The 19,322-nt window shown below is 35.4% G+C and overlaps 1 protein-coding gene across 1 annotated transcript in view; it reads right to left on the bottom strand.

Annotated features, from left to right (window-relative positions):
• LOC308631405 (voltage-dependent T-type calcium channel subunit alpha-1I-like) overlaps nucleotides 1-19,095 on the bottom strand; it is a gene marked incomplete at its 3' end in the record, with an annotated part of 180,846 nt that extends 161,751 nt beyond the window's left edge. The window contains 1 exon segment of the mRNA XM_081262609.1: nucleotides 19,035-19,095.
• Nucleotides 19,096-19,322: the final 227 nt, after the last annotated feature.

The following is a 19,322-nucleotide window of genomic DNA, read 5'->3' as shown; positions in this document are numbered from 1 at the left end:
TACCACTGAGCCACAACCCCACCCTCCCTGTCTTTTTAAATGTTGCTCTTTGGTAAAATTAATAGCAGCATACCGGGATAGAAGGTAAGTAAAGACATTTTACTTCTATAATAAACAATTTCACAAAGCTATTTTTAATATTCATCTTTAAGTCATGAATATTTTTATGTGGATTTGTTAATATCTGGATCTTACATTTCTTTTTTTTAAATGAATGTTATAATTTACCCATTTTCCTGTTGTTAGGCATTTTTTCCAGTTTTTCACTATTTTCTCACTGCTATTTTCATGTGTTCCTTATGCCTGATTCCACCAGCCAGTTTTCTGTATTCTAAATAAACTAAAGTGACTTTAGTCCCATATTTATATTTTTATAACAGTTTAAGACATAATTCACATCCCATACAACCCATCCATTTAAAAAGTACAATTCAATGCTTTGTAACCAACTCTACAATAAATTTTAGAACATTTTCAACATTTACAAAATGAAGCCCCAATTCCATTAGCAGTCAGTTCCATTTTCCTCTACTCACACTCCTAGCCGTAGGCAACCATTAATCTAGTTTCTATCTCTGTAGATTTGCCTATCCTGGACACTTCATATAAATGAAATCATACAATATGTGACCTTTCATGATTAGCTTCTTCCAGTATGATGTTTTTAAGGCTCATCTATCTTGTAGTATATATGAGTATTTCATTTATTTTTATTGCTAAATAATATTCCATTGATGTAATATAGCATATTTTATTTATATATTCATCAGCTAATGAACAACTGGAATGTTTTCATTTTGGAGCTACAATAAATAATGCGGCAATGAACATTCCCATATTCCTATTTTTGTTGATACAGAAAATCTACCTATTTGTTTTGGGGAATGGGATGATGTAGATCATAGGAAACTGGATATCCAAAGGAGACAAAGCCAGGAATTTGGTAGAACCTGTAATGATTTCTCCTCTTGCTAAGCATGTAATCATCACCTCCTACCAACTTTAATATCACTTGAATTTGCTCATCTCCCTTACCTCTGCCTTCAGGTCCCATCATTCCCTAGATCACTTCAACAGCTTAATTGTACATCAGCCTCCAGACTTGCCCTCTCCTGGTTGACTCACCCCAGAGCTAGGATCTAAAATATATGAGTTTTTCATTTCATTTCCCTGTATCAGTCCTTCAATGGAAACCCATGGCACTCAAGATTAATGTAAAATGACTTAGCAAGAAAAAGGCTCTTGGATGACCTGGCCCCACTAACCTCTACAATCCTGACCTCTGGCTATTTGTGCTGCATATCTATGGAACTATTTTATAATCGATTACTCCAAAAGTCCTTGCTCTCTCTCACCACTGGACTTTGTACATGCTGCCTTCCTCTATTTCTAGAACTCCCTTCCTCCCTTAGGTGCTTCACCTTGCCACAGAACTATTTGTACCCTACCTTTTAAAAATATGCTATCATCCCCACAATAATAAATGTTCCAAGTGAGCAAAATTTCTTTTCTCATCACTACAGGATCTAGTACAACAAACAGCATGGAGTAGATTCACAACACGTGCTGTGGCTTTGATGAGGGAATGTTATATGTTAATATACCTGAATAATCCATGTTGAGTAAGTAGGACTTTTCTAGACTTTGGGATTAGAAAGGTAGCTGGTGGGGAAACACAAACCTTAAACTTGGCTACACCTATTTGTAAACAGCTGAGCAACCCTTCGCTATCAACTCATATAACTCACAACGGGACGACATTCACCTTCCACATAGTCACGGGTGTGATCCACTAACAAAAAGGCTTGATTTATTCCCAGTATCCAGAAAAGGCTGGCTCAGAGATAGAAACAGGTATCCAACCCAAGCCAGGGAGAGTCATTCTCTGATTTCTGTTGAAGCTATCAGGAAAGTTCCCCTTTAAAGGGGACCATTGGTTACAAAAATGATGTAAGCCAGAGCTGCTAATGACCTACTTTACCATCACATTAAGGACCTAAATGGAAAAATAAGTCAGCATGGAAAAGAGTACAGATAAAAGAACGAGAGGTCCTGATGACACCAAGTAACTTCTTTCATCCAGATATATCGAGCTAGTTGTAGCCTTGGACTTCCCACTTACATGAGGTACATAAATCCTAGTTTTGCTTATACTGGTCAAGTTGGGTTTCTTCTCTTTTTTTGGTGTAGATAAACACTATCTATCTATCTATCTATCTATCTATCTATCTATCTATCTATTTATTTATATGTGGTGCTGAGGATGGAACCCAGGACCTCACACCTGCAAGGCAAGTGCTGTACCACTGAACTACAGCCCCAGCCCCTCAAGTTGGATTTCTAACATTTGCAGCCAAAAAGATTTAGGAGTACACATCAAGGATCTATCCACCTGCCAGGCATGGTACCAAAAAAAAAAGGTTTATCCATTTGTGTTAGCCTTTGATTAGGTATCTATAATAATGCCTGTCTTTCAAGCATCTGCAATTTTGCATCATCATTTCTACAGATAGAAGCACAAAGAGCATGCAAAGACCATGCCCTATTCTTAGGGATACCTTAGAGTACAAAGCACGACTTCTAATACCAGAGACCCACTCCTATTTCCTTTTGTTAGCAAATCAACAAAGCCAGAATAGAATCCTAAGACCTCAGACATCTGAAGCTTTCAGTCCTTAACAGGGAAAAAAACAATAAAAGCTGACATCAGAATTAGACCAACTGAGGAAATACCATGACTCTAATATTCTATAATTTGCTTTCTCTGGGATACTTTTTTTTTAATATACCTACTCAACTACAGGTCAATAAAAGGTCATTCGTTTTCTAGGGATACAATCTGATGAAATTCAAGGGTCAGGTTTTGTTGTAAAGAATTCTTCCTAATCACATGCAAGATACAGGAGTATTGACTGACAATATACCAAATACTTTCCTACAGGTGAAAAAAACAGGATAGAATCAGTTTTTCTGTATAAAGTGTTTATTAATGTCACAAAATTAGGTGGTTCATCTAAGCTAGATTTCATTTCTTGGAAATAAAGAGAAAGTAAAATTGAGACTCTATCTGCTTCCTTAGTAACTGGTACCTTATAGTGGAATGAATGATACAATTAAGAATAATCAGAAAATTGGATTAGAAATGCAGCATCCATACTGTGCAGACTTGGGGTTTTGGGGGGCGGGGACCAGTTATTTGTCACAAAAACTTACTCTATCCCACAGACCAGACTCTTTTTCCTGAAGAATGGTTTTGCTTAGCACCACCGTTGGCTCCCTATTACACATGGACTATTAACAACAAGAGGCAAGCGAGAGCTCTGTGTAAAACAGAACACAGGATGTACATATATGCAGGGGGGACAAAAAGGGTGGGTAGATGTGGCGTAAGTATTCAGTATCCTGGCTGTGGAAGTTTCTGACTCACTAGGCATTGCAAGCCAGTCTTTAAAGTTGAGAAAAAGTATATTAGAAATCCTCGGAAAGAAAGACTTTTGTATGTGTAGTAAGTCAATCCCTTTCCTACTCAGGAGGCATGAACAGCAGGCAATAGAGAAAAGATTTTGCTTTGGCCTCCTCAGGGAAAAGTTAAGGTAAGTGTGAGTGGTTAGGGAATGTTCCCCCAAAAAGCCTTTAACCTAGGAAACCGATTGATCATCCCAATGAGTTTCATAGAAGGCAGCAGCAAAATAACCACTGAACAGAATCAGAGGCCTCCAAGAAAAATGTACTCATCTCTCCCTGTGTCCTGTGCTAAAACTAGGCAGCAATCCACCGCTAAAGGCCAGTGTTCAACAGCTACTTACTGTATGTTTTGAAAAAACATTTCGCTTTAGAATTTCAAATTGGTCATACCAACAAAATCGAGATTCTACAACAAAAACACTATTAGAACACTCATAAATGACATGTTACCTATTAGCACCAAATCTGGGTCATAATTTATTTTCAAAGCACTCCTAAATATACATGGCCATCATCTCCTATTTTAGTAAATGTAGTATCATAAAGATAATTTTATCTTTCTCTGTGACTTAGATCTTATAATCTTTACGATTATCAGCTGGGCCTGGTGGCTCATGTCTGTAATCCCAATAACTCAGGAGGCTGAAACATGAGGATCACAAGTTAGGGACCAGCCTCAGCAATTTAGTGAGGCTCTGAGAAACTTAGTGAGACCCTGTCTCAAAATATAAAATTGTAAAAGGGCTTTGAGGTGTAGCTTGGTGTCAAAGCACCCTTGAGTCCAATTCCCAGGACTGGGGGACTATCATTTTAAATATGAGCTACTGATACAAAATAAGGAACACTAAAATGGGTGGGAGATAATACAGCTTATCTACAAACCCCAACAAATTATTAAGTGACTACATGTCTGCATTGTATTTTAACTTCCTTTCATGAGATCCTGTTGAACAGCAATGTAAAGGAAAAATATTTTTAACTAATTGCCCAAGTATAGGGTTCATGGTTAATCCAAGTTCTTGATTCAACTAGATGAATGCAGGTAGATTATAAAAATATATTATTATGCACCTATCAGATATAGGTTGAGTATTCCCTATGTAAAATGGTTGAGACAAGATTTCCAGTTTTAGAGGTTTCTTGTATTTTGGAGTATTTGCTAAGACTTTATAGGTTTGAGCATCCCTAATCTGAAATCTGAAACCTTTTGAGCATTGACAGCTCCACAAGAAGGGGTAGGCACTGGGCATAAAATTGGGGAAAGGAAGGACCCTGGTCCATGCTGATCAGTGCAGGATCTACCAGCTTTTTCTCTAAGGAACATTTTGTAATTCAGTGTCAACAGTGTTATCTTACAGAATTTACCCATGAAACTGAGGAAGAGTCCTCCCAGTCACTCTAGGCAAAGGACAGAAAACTAGCAGGAAATTCAATCTCCCCCATGTACATCTGTCTGAGCTTAGTTGTTTTTAGGAGCATACCAGTTAAACCATATCATCTTTTGTGTGTGTGTGGTGGGGGGTGTGCTAAGGGGATTGAACCCAGGAGCACTCGACCACTATTTCTTATTTTATTTAGACACATGGTCTCACTGAGTTGCTTAGCGCCTGGCCATTGCTGAGGCTGGCTTTGAATTCATAATCCTCCTGCCTCAGCCTCCAGAGCCACTGGGATTACAGGGGTACGCCACAGTGCCCAGCTAAACCACACTATCTTTTTTCCCTCAGCTTTCAAAGTGGACATGTTTATTTGTACTAATAAAAGGAATCATTTAAAATGGTCACTGATTGGCTGGGGTTGTAGCTCGGGGTGGAACACTTGCCTCACATGAATGAGGCACTGGGTTTGATCCTCAGCAACCCATAAAAATAAATAAAAGTGTCCATCTACAACTAAAAAAAATTACAAAATAAAAATAAAATAAATGAAAAAAATAAAAATAAATGGCCACTGATGAGTTTTTAGATCAGAGTGCTGAGTCACAATGGACTTTTTTTTTTTTTTAGTGCAGAGACACAATGGACTTCTATATGCAATCTTTCAAATTTTGATATCAATTGCAGGAAGAAGACAACTTACACAAGGTCACATAGCTCCAGGTCTAGGACCAAATCAGTGAACTTCCCACTAGCCTTATGACTATCTGGTTCCTGTGTGCTTTTCTAATGTAAAACACAAAGATCTGAGGAACTGGGGCTTTAATTTTCATTTACTATAGTAACTGGTAACACAACTAGTAAAAGAGGTATTTTATGTTGTCTACCTGGCAAACATTCTAAATTAAAAACTATACTGCTCAAATAGCATTTACTGATAATAGGTCAAAACAATAATATTAGCTTTATTTATCTGGTGACTGCCCAAGTAGTTTTTCTTTCCCTTTCTTCCAAGGTTACTATGATAAATTTAGAAATGTTGGAAAGCACTCCTCTTGAATAAATGAATGACAGTCTCCTCGATTTTATTTTTTTCTGTATTTTTTATTGGTGTCCCTTCAATTAAAAAAAAAAAAATCACCCTCTCCTCTCAACCAGCTGACTGCTGACAATGACGACACCTCTGGGAAACAGAAAGGTGCACCAGAGAGTCAATGACAGGGGCTTACGATCCAAAGGGTAATCTGTGGTAGTCTATAAAGTGATAGTAGTAACCACTTCTTAAGTTCTTTTTATGCTCTTACCCTCAGAATCTCTGGACTGTGCTCCCATAGAAGGATTTGTGCACAGCCCTAGTTAGGTGCAATTTTCTTTCTTATCTCTTTCATGCCGTAAAAAAGAAGATTGACCGAGTGTAAACAGAAAGGGGTGAGAAAGTAATCACAAAGGAAACATACAATAAAAGAAAACTAAGTAGAAATAATTGGCGATTTTTAAGAGAGAGATGGAGAAAATTTATTTTTTAGGTGTAGAACATCACTCTTGGAAGGTATTTAGATCTCATTCATTTGGCTTTAGAGATCTGGAAAAGAAAGAATATAATGGGAGAGGAACCTCAAGACTCTTATTAAAGTCACTATCTCCCATCTCCCTGTGTCTGCTACCAAACTGCATAATCAGATAGTTGAAGATCACTCTGTAGCTAAGTTGTGAGTGACCTTTTCTGAGTCATTACAGGTGTGTGGTAGGAGTGCGTGTTTCACTGAAAGAGTTTCAACAGACTATCAGGTTGGTACTCAGGAGAGAATCCTTGCTTCAATCCACTGGCAGCACAAGTTAAGACATTTAAGGTACAACATAGAAGAAGGAAGGAAGAAAGGAAAGAAGGAAGAAATGGAGGGAAGGAAGGAGGAAGAAGGAAGGAAGGAAAAGAGAAAGAGAAAGAAGAAAAGAAGAGACAGACGAGAGAGAAAGGAGGCAGGGAGGTCAGGTAGAGCGGAGTGCTTGAAGGGCTGAAGAGCCAACTGGGAACTGCTCCTGCTGCTGAGGGGTCATCTGGGATTCTCAGGATGTGACACGACTTGGAGGAGGGACAGGAATCGGAGATGGGAAACAGAGGAGGAGAGGGAGGAGAACGAGAAAGGTAAAACGGATTTTTAAACAGTTCTGTGTGTTGTTCTAAGTGCTTTATGTGAATTATCTCAAGACAACAAGACCATGTACTAGAAGCGAGAACAGATGTCTAGGGAAGAGGAATCTAAGCAGAAAGTGTGAACCAGACTGAAGCTGGTGATCAGAGGGGGGCCTCAAGGTAGGCGTCACATCAGATGCTCCAACTGGGTCTTCTCAACTGTTCCATCTCATGCACCTGCACTGACGACTTGCAAAAAGGACATGCTCTTATACCAACCTTACCTTTGTAATGATTTTTAGTGCTTTGTGCCTAACCAACTTACTAAAGGTGTTCTTCAAATGGAGACTATATGAAATGCATTTATGAAGCTCTGTATTCTAACTTATAAAACACTTTTTCATACTTTGTTTAGAAGAATATAGTCAAGCTCTTAACAGAATGTATACGAAATAAACATTCCTAGTGATTGTGCAACCCTGAGTTACAATATAAGGATTCAAAAATCAAAAATTTAAAGCTAGACTTAACCAGTTATTTTAGAAAGAGTATGAATTAATGAAACACTGGGAGCCTACTTCACAGTATTGATTAAATTATAACTTTACTGCATAAATGTTTTCAAAATTGCTTTAAGAGAGAAAGGACACTCTTTGTATTGATTCTTTTTAGTTACATAGAACATTACGACACATTTTTTATTTGTTCTTTTTAGATATATAGGACAATAGAGTATATTTTGACATGTTATACATACATGGAGTTTAACTTATTCTAATTAGGATTCCATTCTTGGGGTTGTACGCGATGTGGAGTTTCACTGGTCGTATATTCATCTATGAATATAGGAAAGTTGTGTCCAATTCATTCCACTGTCTTCCTATTCCCACCTCTCCTCCCTTTCCTCATTCCCCTTGGTCTAATTCAATGAACTTCTATTCTTCCCTCTCTATTCCCCTTTATTGTGTGTTAGCATCTGCATATCAGATAGAACATCTGGTCTTTGGTTTTGGGGGATTGGCTTATTTCACTTAGCATGATAGTCTTCAGATTCATTCATTTACCAGCAAAAGTCATAAAATCATTGTTTTTTATGGGCAAGTAATATTCCACTGTGTATATACACCACATTTTCCTTATCCATTCATCTATTTAAGGGCACCTAGGTTGGTTCCATAGCTTAGCTATTGCAAATTGAGCTGCTATAAATATTGATGGGGCTGCATCACTGTAGTATGATGACTTTAAGTCCTTTGGGTATATACTGAGGAGTAGGATGATGAGTCATAATAGTGGTTCCATTCCAAGTTTTCAGAGGAATCTAGGATACATTTCGACATAATCACAAAAGCATGGAACATAATTTGCTCTAATTCAGTTCTCAGCACTTGCCTCCTACCCCTAGCTCCCTCCCTCTACTCATCTTTTGGCAATTTCTTTATAGTTTTGTTTTTAATTAGTATCTTGTGACTATATTTGTCATTGGAATTCACTATGCTATACTCATGTATGTACACATGAAAGTTTGGTCAGATTTATTCCACTGTACTTCCCTTTTCCTGTCTCTTCTTCCTCTCCCTCAATCTCTTTTTTCACTCTACTGATCTTCCCCCCCTTTTGATGAAACCCTGCCCTTATTTTGGATTAGCTTTTACATATGAGAGAAAACATTCCACCTTGGCTTCTGGGGACAGCTTATTTCACTTAGCAAAATTGTCTCCAGTTCCTTCTATTTACTGATAAATGACATAATTTCTTTTTTTTTTAATCACTGAGTAATACTCCATGTACACATACCTCTTTTCTTTATCATCTGTTGAAAAGCACCTAGGTTGGTTCCACAGCTTGGCTATTGTGAATTGAGTTGCTATAAACATTGATGTAGCTGCATCACTGGAGTGCGCTGATTTTAAATCCTTTGTGTGTGAGAGTGTGTGTGTGTATATATGTACGTGTATGTGTATGTGTGTATATATATGTATATATATATATATATATATATATATATAGAGAGAGAGAGAGAGAGAGAGAGAGAGAGAGAGAGAGAGGGAGGAGTGGAATAACTGGGTCAAATGGTGGTTCCATTCTTAAGTTTTTGAGCAATCTCTATACTACCTTCCAGAATGGTTGCACTAATTTGCAGTCCCACCAACAATATATGAATGTATCTTTTTTCCCACATTTATTATTTATGTTCTTGATAATTGCCATTTTGACTGAAGTGAGATGAAATCTCATTGTAGTTTTGATTTACATTCCCTAATTGCTAGAGATATTGAACATTTTTTTCATGTATTCATTGACCATTTATGTTTCCTTTTTTGAGAAGTGTTTGTTTAGTTCTTTTGCCCATTTATTAATTGGGTTATTTGGGGGTTTTAGTGTTAAGTTTTTTGAGTTCTTTGTATATTGTGGATATTAATGCCCTACCTGAGGAGCAGGTGGCAAAAATCGTCTCCCATTCTACAGGCACTCTATTCATGTTTTTAATTGTTTTCTTTGCTATAGAGAAGCTTTCTAATTTGATGCCATCATACTTATTGATTTTTTTTTATTTCTTGCACTTTAGGAGTCTTGTTAAAGAAGTTGTTTCCTGTGCCAACAAGTTAGAGTGTTGGACCTACATTAAACAAACCTTTTTGCATTCGTGACAAATACTATTAATTATAACACAAAAGTCATAAGCAACCAGAATAAATTTGCATTTATTCCATATAACAGCAGTAATTTCTCATGTATATCAAGAAATAAAAACTAAAATTGAGGAAACCTCAAAGGAAAGGTGGCCTTATTTATTTATTTATACTGGGGATTTGAATCCAGGAGCCCTTTAACATTGAGCTATATCCCTAGTCTGTATTATTTTATTTACTTTATAATTTTATTTACTTTATAATTTTGAAACAAGTTCTTGATAGGTTGCTGAGGGTCTCACCAACATGCTGAGACTGGCCTCATACTTGAGGTCCTCCTGACTCAGCCTTCCAAATCACTAGGATTAGAGGTATGTGTCACCACACCCAGTTGAGGGTAGCCTGATTATTTTTTTTTTTTACGTTTTATAAAAATGTAAAACCTATGTCCGTTAAGACATGATTATCTGTAATATAATCAAAATGCAATAAAAACAGTTGAAGATACATTAAATTTTTCTAAAGTGAAGTAATTGAAAGGGTTCTCTGGTCACTCTTAGAATGTAATATTTTCTAAATAAATACTGAAATTTGCTCTTGAATTAATTCTCTTCTCATTGTGTGAAAAGGTCCTATTTAGGTTTCTGATTATAGGAATCCAGAACATTCATCTGTGAATTTTTTTGTAATTGTGTAAAATTTAATGTTATTTTTAAAGAAAGGAATGTGAAAAAGAAAGTGGAATAGCTTCCTTTTCCATCTTTCAAAACAAAATTACTGTGTTAATAGAAAAGCTAAGCATAAATTCCACTGAATGCATTATTTGGGTGGCTTCATTTGAAGCCAAGGAATAACTTAATAGTTCTGTGACCTGCATTACCCTTTATTAATTAATGGCAGATTATAATTTCTGTTCTAAACTGCAACGTATTGGGTTCATAGACTTTCTTACTTGCTAGCAGCCACAATGACATGGGCTTATGAACTAGAGGAGAAGGAAGAGCATACACAATGATAAATTTTGTCATATTCTTACCTACACTTAGAAAGTCAACTTAAAACTTTATTTTGAGGGCTGGGGTTGTGGCTCAGCAGTAGAGCACTCTCCTAGCATGCGCAAAGCTCTGGGTTCGATCCTCAGTGCCACATAAAAATAAATAAATAAAATAAAGGTATTGTGTCCAACTACAACCGGAAAAATACACACACACACACACACACACACACACACACTTTGTTTGGAAATTAGTTGTCCTTTGGGGTAAACTTTGTTAGTCTGGGTTTTTTGTTGTTGTTTGTTTGTTTGTTGTTTAAGAGAAAGTTTCAAAAGCCAAACTACAAATGATGGACTACATTTGAATCCCCATTCATTCTCTAACTAGCTAACTAAATTAGATGTGCATCATTGGATGGGTGACTTAACATCTCAGTTCGTTTCCTCAACTTCAAAGTGGGCATCTTTAGGGGATTATCTGAATTAATATGAAAAGGGCTGAGACTACTACCTGGTTAGAGATAAGCACAATATGCATGCTAGCAACTATAAGAGATCTTTCAATGCTAAGAATTTTCTATTCCATTTGTGTTCTGATTGAAATAATGCAATCACACTGTTGTACTAACAATATAATAAGAGGACTGATAATACTTGCTTTCTATTCAGGTTTCCAAACTAAAACTACATTGTTGATTAGCCTACCAATTTTAGTCAAAGTTAAGTACATTGTACCTTTTATAAGATGACTTAAGCATGTTAATGTTGTATTTGTGTCCTACTTTCTACCCATTTGTGGTTTCATCATCATTATTAATCTTTGGTAACACAGTAATGTTATTTTAAAGAATACCAAGGAGTTAGTTTTATATGTATTATGGATAGCTATAATGTATAACAATGTTCTGTAAATAATGAAAAAATCATTAAATGATGAGTTGCTCTATATAGGGAAAATCATTTTAAGCAAGTAATTTGTTTCCACTTAGTTTCCTTCACATCCCTGATTTCTTTCTTGGCAGCATGTTGTTCTGCTAAAGATCATTTTGCAATATCTGATGGGATCATCCAATCAAAACTTTCCTTTTCAGAAATCAGAATCCCTTTTCCCACTTAACTAACATAGAAGAACGCACAACATGACTTTATAATTGTATCAGGATTCAACTACAAGCAGAAAAGTTATAAGACAAAGTTCTATGTTGCTATATCATATTCACTATAGACCAGTATATAAATGGCAAAGTCTTCAAAATAAAGGGGTTCAGTTTCAACTTCAAAGAAAATTTAGACACAATATGAACATACTTCACTCTCTAACACTAGGAATTTATCCAGTTTAAAGCAAAGGATGGCACCTTGCCAAAAGTAATAGTAAATGTTTGTCTTTTTTTCTTTCTCTGCTTTTCTCGTTAACCTATATTTATCTCTGCTTCAAAACATTTGTGAACATTTTAACTACCTCATGAAACCTTGATGCAATATATAAAAAAATGATCAGGTATGTTATTTTCATAATCAGTCCTTGAATTTTAGTGGGAAAAAGGATCCTTAATCAACAAGACTTAAACCAAAATAAAGACTTAATTCAAGGAAACTGAAGTACAAAAATAAACCAAAGATACCAGATTTACTGGTATTTGCTACCCCTAAAATGCAAAGGACCAAAAAGTAAGGGTGGCTCTTGATGTGGAGGTCCTATTCCTGACAGGGTCCTGCAGACAACCACTCTGGGCAGAGCATCTATGAGGACTATGGTCTGCACTGTAGCCAACGTTTGGCTCGGCAATTGAACAGCTCTGGTGATAAGCCACTGTCACCTAAGAGGGTAAGGGATTTTATTTTTCTTTCTTTAAAAATAAGGAGGAAGCCAGGCACAGATTCAGGAGGAGGCAGGAGATTCACATGCTCAAGGCCCATCTCAGAAACTTTTCAAGGCCCTAAGGTCCTGTGTCCAAATAAATAATAAAAAGATCTGGAAATGTAGCTCAGTGGTAGAGCACCCCTCAGTTCAATTACCAGTATCAATCAATCAAGGAAGAAAATTAAGACATAATTTTTGACATAATACATACACATTATGGTTTAGTAATAATGCTTTGCATCTAGAATATGTTAAAATGAATTTGCAACTTACATTGTTATGGTTTAGATGTGACATGTCCCCAAAAACTCATGTGTGAGACAATGAAAGAAAATTTAGAGGTGTAACGATTGGGTTATGAGAGTCTTAACCCAATCAGTGAATTAATTCCTGGTAGGGATTAACTGAGGGGTAACTATAGGCAGGTAGAATGTGGTTGAAGAAGGTGGGTCCCTGGGGCTGTGCCTTTGGGGTACATATTTTGTCCTTATTTAGCAGAGCTTCCTTTCTGTTTTCTTTTTTTTAAAGAGAGAGAGAGAAGAGAGAGAGAATTTTTAATATTTATTTTTTAGTTCTCGGTGGACACAACATCTTTGTTGGTATGTGGTGCTGAGGATCGAACCCGGGCCGCACGCATGCCAGGCGAGCGTGCTACCGCTTGAGCCACATCCCCAGCCCCTCCTTTCTGCTTTCTAATGCCATGTTCTCAGCAGCTTTCCACGACCACATACTTCTGCCATGATGTTCTGCCTCATCCCAGGCCCTGAGGAATGTATGATGCTTATAGGTAACAAATTATCAGTCCTTTAGGTTAAAAACTACGAACTTTAAGTATAACTTTTGCTTATGAAATTTATATAATGACACCAAAAAGGCCCAAACTGTTGGTTTAAAGCAAAGACAGTCCTCAAATTCATTAGCTCTGCTTTTCTAAAAAAACCAGGGAAAGCAAACAATTCTGTAACTATGGCACCACAAAAGCAAACCTACATGGAAACAGGTAGTTAAAAAGTCCTCCAAAATTTTTCTACAGTATACGGCCATACCACCCTGACCCTGAACACGCCTTATCTCGTCTGATCTCGGAAGATAAGCAGGGTCGGTCCTGGTTAGTACTTGGATGGGAAACAAAATTGTTCTACATACATTTGCAGTATGTGACTGACTCCCCGCTTAGTTATAGCATACACTTAGTCAATGCTATATACCTCTTTTATTCATTCCTTGCCTTTTTTTTTTTTTGGCGGGGGGGGGGGCAGAGATGTAGTTGTGATGAGGCCAAAAAATCCATTTCCATTGATTGCAGACACCCATGAATCATTCATGAAACAGCAGATGATGCTTAGACAACTTGCTACAGGAAATTAAGTTAAAATCACAATTTGTAAAACTTACTGTTAACTTTGCTGGTCTTCTTCAGTTATACCAAATCTCAAGCTAGCAACAAAAGTCACAATGGAAATACCTATATCTTGATGCCCAAAAGAATCACAGCAAAAACAAAAAAATCGACTTAATTTTATAAATAAATGTTTAATTCTTAATTTATTCCTTATATCTAAATGTTGTAAACATTTGGGAATGACATATACAGATTTGATCTTCAAAAATAAGGTAGCAGCCTTATTTTATTTGCCATTTTACCTTTATGGGGATTCTGCCAAGGTCTGCTGACTCAAATTCTGCACCTGCCTAGAATAACATATATCTGTCACTTTCCTTCCAAGGGGAAGTGAACAGCATAGCTAAAAGGCCTACTAACTGACCCAAACCAAATGCCAAGTGTTTTGAAAGTTACTGGGGTAACATTTATGTGAAATTCTACTCATCACAGACCTTCTCCCAAAGCTACAAACACATTCTACCATCTTGATAAATAGAATACACAAGTCTGAATACACCTTTTATCAACAATTTGCAAACTATTCTTGCATTCTCAAGCATAAATGCTCTTGTTCTCTAGTGCATTAAAGCACAACTGAGAATTAGGGCCCACCCTAAATTACTCAGAGGAGATAGACACAAAGGCTGTACCCTCAGAGACATGGTAACTCAAAAGATCCATAAGATATAAAGTGTTTATACTTTCCTTGTTGATTGCTTTCAAATACCAGCTATGCCAACACAAGTCATACTTTCAAAATACCAATATAAAAAAAGCTGCTCTCACTTTTTAAAGTAGATCAAAAGTGACTATTCTCTTACACTCCAAAAATGACAACCTTATGCATTTTATTTAAAAAATGAGTTTTTATATTACTGACTATAAAATTTGTTATTCCAGAATTTAAATTAACTAGAAAAAATCAGGGTTTCCCATGTTTCTAGTGTATTTTTCAACAATGGATATATGCATACTAATTCCGTTTTTGCTTGTCTGTCCATATGATAATACCAAAGTCATTCTAAATGAAGACCGCCTAGATTTTGTGATGGCTCAATCTCACTAAGCATAACACACCTACCTTAAGAAGTATGGGCCTTCCCAAGGGCACATTCTGAAAGCACTGTGTACTACATAAACACACACTTACTTATTACAGACTGAATTCTGTTGTTGTTATTGCTATATCCTTTACTCATATGGCTGGAATAAGGCTATGAATAGGATTTGATGGATAGTTCTGAAACCACAAAACAAATAAAAAATTGAACATGCAGCGGTAGAGTGCATGCTTATTAGCACTAAATCGGCAGCATGTCTTTCTCTGTCTCTTTCTCTTACACACACACACACACACACACACACTCACACATGCACGCAATCAGAAAACCCAAATTCAACACAGAAACATTAACAAGGAAATAAGGAAATAAACATACAAACTTAATACTGATATTCCTGTCTAATAATTTTTGGTAATTCTTCTTTATGGTTCCCACAGCACTTAGGCTACAAGAATAAAATAATGGGCGTCTCTGAAAAGAGGACTGGAAGGAAGGAGGGATAGCTAATCGAGGAATGGCCAAAGGGAAAAGGAATGGAAAGACAGTAAGGAGGATTATGGTGTTGAATGAACTTAGTTTAACAGGGAAACTAAGCCAAATTGTTCATACTACTGTAGGTGTTGGGGGGAAAAAGAAGAAGAAAGAAAAGCAGAGGAACATGGCAAAACTGCTTTAAAAACTGAACTGTCAAATGGTTTTCGATTGATAGCTTTGTGTCAATAACATCCATCAGAAAGTAATTTCCACCTAACAGTGAGTTCAGCAATCCATTCTACATATTAAATGCAGAGATGTCTACCCTGTAAGACTGGACTGGGATTATATTCTGAATAGTGAAATGATTGGGGCTTTTTGTCAGTTGTCAAAAAACCTATCCTGTAGATCGTCATGCCTAACATGTTGTCATCTGAAGGAAATACCACAAAAGTAGTGATACAATCCAACATGGGCAGATTTTGCCTAAAGCAAATGTGTGTGTGTGTAAACAAACAAATACGTGTGTATGTATATATATGCACACACACATACACACACATATATAACACATATTTAAATATTCTACATTTAATTTAAATTAGTGTTGATTTTCAGTAGATAGTGTTCAAAGCCTGATAGCTATAGTTCAAATCAAGCTGTCCATCTCTCAGTTAAAAGCAGGTATACCTCTTCTTATACCTTTGAAGAAAGGATTCAAAAGTCAACAAATACTCATTTGAAATGTACTTTCAACAATGTCATATCCAATATGTACAGATTTTCTTTTATGCTTTGATGTGCTTAATTTAAGTTTTAGTACTCTGCATTTAGTATGTAACAACTGAGTGTATTAGCACCCTGTGAAATATATTATGCTTTACCATATCATAGAGAACTTCTCTCCATGTTAGTACTGAAGAACTGGGTTATACCTAAGTATGTGTGAATAATTCTTCACCTGCCCACCTTTACCCTATCCTTCTACCTCAAATCTTCCAGTATAAAGAAAATAAACTTATAAATAAATCTAAAATCCATATAAATTCACAGTGAGCTCAACTTTCCATAGTGAAGGGAAAATTACATTTCAAGGCTATATTGTCAGGCAGATTTATCTAACTCTTATTCCTGTTTTGATTATCAATGCCAAGTAAATTTTATTGGCTGCCTTTAAGAATGCTTAAAATGTGAAGCTGGAATGGAAATATTGACCTAGCTATAGATTAAAAAGCATAGTTTTGTTTGTTAAATGAATTTTGCCTTTTTAATTCAAACTACAGAATTCCCTTTTCCATATATTCAACTCTGGAATTTGCATTTATGCTCACAGATACAACTCCTTTGGAAAGTCTGCAAAAATATAATTAATCATGCTTCTGAATAAAATTCTGAAGGTGTATTCAACAAAGTTGCCCTCAAGAACATTTTATCCAAAACACCATACACATTTAAGACCCACAATATTTTTATAAAATGTGTCCTACTCAGTCTGGAAAATGAACTAAATCAGAGAAGCTAAAGTTCTATTCGAACCAAGTCTGCTCTAATCTCAAGACTATACCACTTCTTTTCTTAAATAATTGAAAAATATTTCCCCAGAGGTATAAATTATCATAATTTTTAAGATACAGGTTCTATAGTCATTATTTTCCAACAATCTATTCTTTGCAGTGAAGATGATTCATCCAGTGAACCACAGATACCACCTGTAACCTAAAATTTCTAATATTACAAAAGAGAAAGAATGATGGTTCAAAATATAGCATGATTACAATGAAAAAAGGAATGTAAACCCCATACTACTGACCCTAAAAGGTGAGTCTAAAAAAGTTCCTGAGTGGAACTTTATATTTTTGAGGTAGATATTGAAAATGTTACCATGTTTCACAGTTTGAAATAAAGGTTAAAAGTTAAGACCTGCTAATGGAGTATAAATAAAATAATGTTTGATTTCTAAATTGATTTCAAAGTTTTCAATGTGAATATAATTTTTATATATTACACTTACTGCCACAAATACACCTGTAATCAGGGCTATATTTAGGCAGGAAATGAAGCTCAGTAGTTAAAATCAAGGTCTTTGGAGTCGCAAACAGCCACTTACTTGATGTGACCTTGGAAAAGTCACTTAACCTCTCATAGCTTCAATTTCCTTATCTGCTATTCTGAAGATAACTGAAAAGCATTTACATAATGCCTGGCACACAGTAAGAGAGCAATAAATAATAGTTGTTGTTATTAGTATCAACAGTAGAATATCTACCAAGTGTACTTGTAAAAGAGATGTGAATTAAAAAATGAAATGGTTATACATTTTTAAAATTTTACATTGAAAAAAACTGTTAAGGTCATACTTAGTTCTTTTTATAAATGAAAAATCATGGAAGTAGAAGGAGAGGTAAATGCCTAAACAAGATTAGAGAGATCAGAAAACTAGAGACAAGAAAATTAGAAACAGCAACTAATATCTTGGAATGCTTGAGTAGATACCTTTCAAATCTACTTTGTTCTATATAGATACACAAAACATAGCCAACCGATTAAGATGGTGTGAAATTGTCACACCTTCGGGGTTTTCCTTTCCTTGACTATGTAACTTTCTCATGATAGTAACAAAATAAATGTAAAACTGGAAGAGTTAGCCTTTAATTCTTCCCTGATTAAGCATATTTGAATAAATAAAATATCTAACACAGCTAATTTTTCATAAAATTTCAGAGTCTTAAATATACTGTGTAAGCTAATTTCCGAACTAGAAACAAACACAAGGAGCTATTTCTAATTTGTATTTACAGATGCAGATTTCAAAGACTCTGAATATAAATAAATTCTTGATATTTATTACCACATAATTATTTTAACAGACATTCATTCTATCTTTACTATAAATCAGGAACTGTCCTAAGGACTTAGGGAAGCTGCTTTGAACAAGAGGAAATGGTCCAAATGTTTGTAGTGCTTATATTCTAGGAGTCCAAGCTATAAGTAAAGAAATAAGTAATGATGAATGTGTCAAGTATGAATAAATATTATGATAAAAATAAATCTAGATTGTGTGATAAGGAGTGACTAAGGAGATATTTCTGATTGATTGTACAAAAAATTCTGACTCTATGTTTTATAGCCAAAATTTATATTAACATTTCTATTCATTTATACTACTTTGGTAAGAAGTGAAAAACACTACTACTCAAATATTTTATAAATAAAAATAAATATAGGGCTAGGGTTGTATCTCAGTGGTAGAGTGCTTATATAGCATGTGTGAGGCACTAGGTTTGATTCTCAGCATCACACAAAAATAAAAAATAAATAAAGGCATTGTGAAAAAATAAATACATACAAACATTTTTCCAGGATAGAAAATTAAAATTTAAATTATAATCGACTCATCCAATAGGTATAAACTCTTTCAGAAAATATATAATAACCACTAATAAACAGATATGGCCAGCTTACCTTTAAATATCATTTCCAACACATTCATAAAGAACGTTCATCATAAAAGAAAAATGTAGAAAAATGTACATTTTGTTTTTATTCGTATTCATTTTATTTTCCTATTAATTTTTAAGTCAATTAAAAACATTTAATTTTGCTTAAAAATAAACATATTCCAACATAAAGGATTCAAACTTTAACTCACCTGTGCCTGTACACAGTGCAGAAGATCTATAAAACTGTAGCCAAATCCAAGAGAAATCTGCAATATAAACAAAAAAATACATGAATAAAATCTGCAGGATCCTGTTGGACTCCTTAGAATAGATGTGAATTTTATAACAAATACACAAGTAATATTTGTTAACTGCCAGAAGTAACTCAAGCAATATTCATTAGTAAGAGTTCTCCATTAAATTGGACGGTAAATCAAAAGGTAGTCTTGTGCATTACTTCTATTTGTACAAAATAGTTAGAAAAAGTATAGAGTAAC

The sequence above is a fragment of the Spermophilus citellus genome, assembly GCF_964194105.1.
Source record: "Spermophilus citellus genome assembly, chromosome: 12".
NCBI classification, from domain to species: domain Eukaryota; kingdom Metazoa; phylum Chordata; class Mammalia; order Rodentia; family Sciuridae; genus Spermophilus; species Spermophilus citellus.
The sequence above is the reverse complement of the archived record's forward strand: the minus strand, read 5'-3'. Positions and strand labels throughout refer to the sequence as shown.